The following is a 7,557-nucleotide window of genomic DNA, read 5'->3' as shown; positions in this document are numbered from 1 at the left end:
TATGAGCTAAATTTCAAGTAAAGGTTTTTTTTTTTTTTTTACTTGATCATCATTACCGCACACTTTAAAATGAGTAGAAATTGGTTTAAAATCCCTTGTAGTATATTTAATGGGTTATCGGTAGGCGAAGTTCGGTAATTCATTAGGTATACTACGGAATCATGTTATGCCTTACGAAGGGGTAAGGTGTGACATGTTTAAGTGGTATTAGAGCAATGTTTTGAATGAGTTTTGAACTATGCATTTGAATTATTTTCTTAATTAGTACAACTGCTAAAGTGTTCTTAATTGATACATATGATGTATTTACATTATGAATATGAACTAATGGAGGGAAATCTCCTTGTGTTGTTTGTTCAAGAGATAAAATATCCTCTCATTGAATATGGAAGAAGGGGATCACTCAGTTGAGCAGTCTGTTGAGGCTGAGGCACAAGGGGAAGCCCTAGCTCTCCAGAACTCTACACCACCTTCACCTATGCCGCAGTTTTCTGCTCAGTTCCCTCAGCAGATGGCTGCCCTGTTTCAACAAATGGCTGGGAATATGTCAACCCAAGCATTAGCAGTGCAACCACAGTCTCCAGCCAGGTAATATGATAGGCTTATGAAATAAGGGGCCACTGAATTTAAGGGTATTGTGGGTCCACTAGAGGCGGAATAGTGGATTGAAATAATGGAAAGAGTATTTAAGAAGCTGCATTACACGGAAGAATTAAAGTTTGAATACTCAGTTTCTCTTCTGCAAAGGAATGCTTATGAGTGGTGAAAGACTATCTCACATAGTTTAGTGGAGCACCCTGTTTTGACTTGGTCAAACTTTCTGAGGGAATTTAGACAGAAATGGGTCCCTGACACATATGTTGACATGAAACTATAAGAGTTTCTGAATTTGAAGCAAAGGGACAGAACTGTAGCAGAGTATGAGAGGGACTTCTCCAGATTAAGTCACTATGCAGGAAGTTTGCTTACCACTGTCCGAAATAGATGTAAACGCTTTGAGGCCGAGTTAAGGCCTAGTTTGAGGATGCAAGTTGTGGGGTTTAGACATCAGAATTTTTCAGAATTGATTTCACAAGCCTTGGAGCAGGAAAGAATTGAAGTGGAAGGGACAGTTAAGAAGGGATCAAAAGAGAAAGAGAAAGGTGGAAAGACTACTGATCAAGCTCCTGATAGTGGATCAGGAAAGAGGAAACATTTTGGAGGATCCAATTCTTGCAAGTCTAGTAGAGTTAGATCCTTAAGACAGAGACCACCCCGACCTAGCCAGCAAACATCCAGAGGAATAACCCCAGTCCGTACTTATGAAACATGTGGAAAAGTACACGGAGGGGTCTGTTACAAGGCTATTGGAGCCTGTTATAATTATGGTGGAACTGGCTATTTTGCCAGAGACTGTGTGAGTGCTCACAGAGCTACACCACCTACTATAATTGAAGGTTTGGTTCAGAGTTCTGCCTCCAGAGGTTCGCAGACAGTTATTAGAGGTAGAGGAAGAGGCAGGGGTAGTACTTTTAGTAGTCAGGCCACAGTCAACCAGCCTGAACAGAGTGGTGCACTGGCTAGAGTATACACCATACGGCAGCGAGAAAAGGCTGAAACTTCTCACATAGTTGCTAGTACTTTCTCTATCTTTAAACAAGATGTGTATGTGTTGTTTGATTTGGGTTTTACACACTCTTATGTTAGTGCCAGCATCACTTGTTGTATTGCTATTCCTGATGTGAAAATGGATTTTGAGGTGTTAGTAACTAGTCTATTAGGACAAGAGGTTAGGGTCAATAGAATATATAAGGATTGTCCTTTGGTGATCCAATGACATATTTTTCTATCCGACTTGATTGAAATGCCCTTCAGAGATTATGACATCATCTTGGGCATGAATTGGTTAGTCAGGCATCATGCTATGATTGACTGTAAACTAAAGACAGTCACTTTTGGTCTCCCTCAATATGGTGATATGGTAATACATGGGGAGAGGCAGTTATTGCCATCAAATCTCATTTTAGCTGCACTAGCTAGAAAAATGATTCGAAAAGGGTGTGAAACATATTTGGCCCATGTGAGAGACACCCAAGTAGGGAGTCCAGCAGTGAGGGATATTCCTACTGTATGTGACTTTCCATATGTGTTTTCTAAAAAATTGTCAGGGCTACCTCCAGAAAGAGAAGTGCAGTTTGAAACAGAGGTTATGCCTAGTGTGGACCCAATCTCCATTATCCCGTATAGAATGGCACCTGCTGAACTAAAAGAGTTGAAGGTACAGTTACAGGAGTTGCTTGATAAGGGCTTCATTCGCCCCAGTGTGTCACTTTGGGGAGCACCAATCCTGTTTGTCAAGAAGAAAGATGGTACTCTCTGTCTGTGCATCGATTACAGACAGTTGAATAAGGTGACAATAAACAACAGATATCCGTTGCCTTGTATAGATGATTTGTTTGATCAGTTGAAGGGTGTAGCTGTGTTCTCCAAAATTGACTTAAGATCGGGGTATTATCAGTTAAAGGTGCAAGAGCAGAGCATTCCAAAAACTGCTTTTAGAACTTGATATGGCCACTATGAGTTTCGGGTTATGCCATTCGGGTTAACCAATGCTCCAGCTGCTTTTATGAACCTGATGAATACTATCTTCATACCATACCTGGATCAGTTTGTTGTGGTGTTTATTGACGACATCTTGGTGTATTCCAAGAATGCAGAGGAGTATGACAGGCACCTGAGGATTGTGCTACAAACTCTAAGGGAGAAACAGTTGTATGCTAAGCTATCAAAGTGTGAATTTTAGCTAAAGGAAATTTCTTTCTTGGGGCACACTGTATCAGCTGAAGGTATAAAGGTAGATCTAGCAAGGTTAAAGCTATCTTTAATTGGAAGCTACCCAAGAATGTTACAGAAGTTCACAGTTTTATGGGTTTAGCTGGTTATTACCGCTGTTTTGTGAAGGGATTTTCTATGTTAGCATCTCCATTGACCAAGCTACTTCGGAAAGATGTAAAATTTCAGTGGACTGATAAGTGCCAGCAGGGTTTTGATGAGTTGAAGAGATGTTTGACCGAGGCTCCAGTTCTAACTTTACCTACTTCGGGTAAAGAATACACTATTTATAATGATGCTTCTCACAATGTGTTATGGTGTGTACTGATGCAAGACCAAAATGTCATTGCTTATGCATCACGTCAGCTGAAGCCACATGAGAGAAACTACCCTACACATGACTTGGAGCTAGCAGCTATTGTATTTGCTCTGAAGATCTTGAGACATTATCTGTATGAGGAAAAGTGTTATATCTACACAAATCACAAGAGCTTGAAATATCTAGGCACACAAAAGGAGTTGAATTTGAGACAGAGGAAATGGATAAAACTGATTAAAGACTATGACTGCTTGATAGATTATCAACCAGGAAATGCAAATGTGGTAGCAAATGCCATAAGTCACAAGACTATGGCTCGTTTAAGGGTTTCTCCTTTGTCTATGGTGTATGAGTTTAGGGTACTACATGCAAATCTATAGATAGATGAAGAGGGACAGTTGATAGCTGCTTAGCAAGTGAAGCTAATATTGATTGATCAGATAAAAACAGCTGCACAGAATGATGAAAAGTATCAGAAATTGATGGAGGAGACTCGGAATGATAAGAAGCCAGATGTTACCATGAATGATGATGGTTTACTATTATACCAGGGCAGAATGTGCATTCCAAATGACATGGAATTTGATACACTTGAATTGTATAGATGTTTTTAAGCACAATTATATACTATCTTATGGCATTTAGGTAAGTAATCTCATGCATAGTAGTTGATTTCATTAGTTTTTGTAATTTCTATTGTCAAGCCCTTAATTCCATGTTTTTTGCATTATTTCAGGTGTTTGGGTGAAGCCCCAGAGTATAGGAGTGCAAAAGGGAAGCTTGGAGAAATCAAAAGACTCAGAATTTCTGCTGATACAAAGTACACGGGCCGTGTAAACAAAGCCATAGACCCGTGTAACCTTCTGCCAGACGAAAGCCAGAGAGCCAATGGAGAAACAAAAGTACACGGGTCATGTAATTGGACCCGTGTAATCTACAGGGACTCGTGTAAGTCTCTGCCGGGCACAAGCTTGAAGAACTTTCTGAGAACAAAAGTACACGGCCCGTGTAACCAGGCCCGTGTAGCCAGCGTGGACCCGTGTAAGTCTCTGTGCCAATACAAGATTCCGCAATTCCACTCCAGTAAGTTACATGGCCTGGGGCCATGTAGTGAAACACGAACCGTGTACCATGCGGCAGCCAGTTTTCAACCTGAATTCCCGCTCTTGTTTATACATTCAAATCAGACTCCTAAGGCTTTTTGGACTCAAAATGACCAAACCCTAGAACAGCTATTATAAATAGAAGTAGAAAACATCAAATCGAAAGGGGGATCCTTTGACAGCACTTTTTAGGAGTTTTAAAGAAACTCACATTCTGCAGCCATCTTGAGGAGAAGAATATCAGTATCAAGAGGAGTTTTCCAGCTGAAGTTCCACAAGATCAAAGCTACAAACTCTCTTCAGTTCCTTCATTCCATCTCCTTAAACAGATTTTTATTGTTTTATTTCTTCTATATGATTTCTTTTTATTGTCTTTACCTTTTTATCATGATGTTTGTTGAACTCATGAGTGAGTAGATTTCATATTCTAGAATTGGGAGAGTAATGCTTGTAATCATTGTTATAGATAAAAATTAAGTTTTTTTTATTGGATTTGAGATTTGTTCCTTGATTTAATTTCTTGTGATCGTAATGCATGCTATGTGCCAGTACCCACTTAGTATTGATTGTAGATATTAATTGAAGGACTGAGAGGTGAAGATTAATATTAGAAAATCAAGATCTTGAACCTAGGAATTCTGACCTAGACATAGGCTGATACCTTTGTAGAATTTCAAAATTGGTCAAAGACCTTAAAAGATTTTAATTAATTTGATCGCCACGAAAGTCGGGTTTAAGTTAATTAGGATACACCCTAGGTGCCTTGAGAGAGGACTTAGGATACCTAAGGACTGATTTCCATCAAGGCAAATGATTCTCAATCCAGTAAATAAATAAGATAACATCCATAGTAAGATTCAAGTGTGAAATCTTAATTCCGAAATTGTTCCAAAATAGATTACTTCATTTTAAGTTTATCATTTTAGTGTTTAGAATAGATAACTTTCATTCCCTCATTGCTCAATAGCCTAAACAATCAAAATTACTGTGTAGATTGGTACTTACTAATCAAATTCCTCATGGGAACGATACTTTACTCATCACTTTATTACTTGTTAGTGATCCGTGCACTTGCGGTGGTTGTAAAACTAGCAAATAAGTTTTTGGCGCTGTTGCCGAGGATTTTGGCTTTAATAATATCTAGCGATAGGCAATTTAACTGATTTAGGCAATTATATTTATTATCTAATTTTATTTGATTTGTTTTATTTCTTTTCTCTCAGGTGCCCAATCTGGTATATGACCAAAATAAGGCCAGAAGAAGAAATTTTGGATTGTGATCCAGAGATAGACAGAACTCTGAGAGCCATCAGGAGGGAAAGGAAACATCAAGAGCATGATCAAGAAAATCCTGAAATTCCAACCATGGCTGATAATAATAATAAACCAAGACTCTTGAGAGACTACGGAGCTCCATTTGTCCAAGGATTTCAGCCCAGTGTCACTAGACCCACAGTGGAAGCCAACAACTTTGAATTAAAACCACCATGGCTTCAAATGATTCAACAAACCCAATTTGCAGGTTCACCAATAGAAGATCCACATTATCACCTCCAATGCTTTCTTGCCTTTGTGACACATTTAAGATGAATGGAGTGTCTGATCAAGCCATAAGACTTAGAGCATTCCCATTCTCCCTTCGAGACAGAGCAAGGAAGTGGTTACTTTATCAACCAGCTGGAACGTTCACCACTTGGGAAAACCTCTCACAAGCTTTTCTAGCAAGGTATTTTTCACCTGCAAAGACTGCAAGACTGAGACTTAAGCTCAACATGTTTAGACAAAAGGAAGGTGAATCACTCTATGACGCATGGGAAAGATATAAAGACCTGCAGAGGGAATGTCCACACTATGGTATAGAGGATTGGCTATTAGTGCAAAACTTTTATAATGGGTTACTACCCTCCACAAGGAGCACAGTTGATTCAGCTGCAGAAGGTGACCTAATGGAGAAAACAGTGACACAAGCACTTAATTTCTAGAGAGGGTTGCATACCATAATTATGAGTGATCAAATGAAAGAGGAAATGCAAGGAGAACAACAGGGGTTCTGGAAGTGGACGCCCTAAGCATGATAAATGCCCAATTTGATCAGCTCACTAGGAGGCTTGATAAAATGCAAGCCAATGCAGTAGGGATGAATAGTCAATATGAGGACAGCTATGGAGGAGGGTACATGAGTTCAGAATATAACAGCTTCAATGAACCCTCCACAGAACAAATGAACTATGTGAACAATGGAGGAAACTTCAATCAGAGGCAGCCCAACAATCCATATTCAAACACTTACAACCCTGGATGGAGGAACCACCCATATTTCTCATGGTCCAATTAGCAGAACCATCCAATAAATAAGCAACAGGGGTACAAACCACCAACACTCCTGGATTTCAGAACAGAGGCCAAAACTTTGCACAGCCACCACTGCCTCCTCAACCTCAGTAACCTGAGTTGAAGATGACCATGGAATCCATGATGGAAGGGTTCCTAGCAACTCAACAACAACAAAATGAATTGATTAAACAGCTGACTTTCAGAATGGACCAACTTGCTGCCCATAACAAGATGCTGGAGAATCAAATTGCTCAGCAAGCAAGTTCTTCAAATAAGGCTGCTGGTAAACTGCCTAGTTAACTGGAGATGAACCCAAGGAGCATTATAAGGTAGTTATATTGAGGAGTGGGAGAACTCTAGTACAATTAGAGAAAGAACCAACAGATGAGACCTTAGAAAAATCTGCAAGCCAAGCAGAGAAAAAGGAGGGAAAAGCCAAGAAAGATTAGGAAGGGGAAGCAGGGAAGAAAAAGAAGTTACCAGAGCCATACCAGCCTCCCCTACCTTTTCCTCAGAGATTTCAAAAGGTCAAATTGGACAAGCAGTTTGGAAAGTTTTTAAAAGTTTTACAGAAACTTTATATCAATATTCCCTTCACAGAAGCACTCTCTCAGATGCCATCCTATGCCAAATTTCTTAAGAAAATTCTGTCAAAGAAAAGAAAGCTAGAAGACTATGAGACAGTTGCTCTAACAGAGGAATGCAGTGCCATATTGCAAAACAAACTGCCTCCAAAGTTGAAAGATCTAGGAAGCTTCTCCATACCCTGCCTCATTGGCAACAAGAAAATAGACAAGGCCCTCTGCAATCTTGGGGCAAGCGTGAGTTTAATGCCTCTATCAATATGCAAAAAGCTAGAGATCAGAGAACTGAGGCCCACGATAATCTCATTGCAATTGGCTGATCAATCTGTTAAATATCCAGTGGGCATACTTGAGAGCATCCCTATCAAAGTGGGCAAATTCTTCATTTCAATAGACTTTGTAGTCT

At 39.6% G+C, this 7,557-nt stretch overlaps 1 non-coding gene across 1 annotated transcript; it reads right to left on the bottom strand.

The window, feature by feature from the left end:
• Positions 1-5,984: 5,984 nt before the first annotated feature.
• On the bottom strand, positions 5,985-6,091 carry LOC131169995 (small nucleolar RNA R71). The gene has a single exon (XR_009140938.1). It is a non-coding gene; the product is annotated as a small nucleolar RNA R71 (small nucleolar RNA).
• Between the last annotated feature and the right edge of the window lie 1,466 nt (positions 6,092-7,557).

Source organism: Hevea brasiliensis, chromosome 10, assembly GCF_030052815.1.
Source record: "Hevea brasiliensis isolate MT/VB/25A 57/8 chromosome 10, ASM3005281v1, whole genome shotgun sequence".
NCBI classification, from domain to species: Eukaryota; Viridiplantae; Streptophyta; class Magnoliopsida; order Malpighiales; family Euphorbiaceae; genus Hevea; species Hevea brasiliensis.
This window is presented reverse-complemented; position numbering and strand designations above follow the sequence as displayed.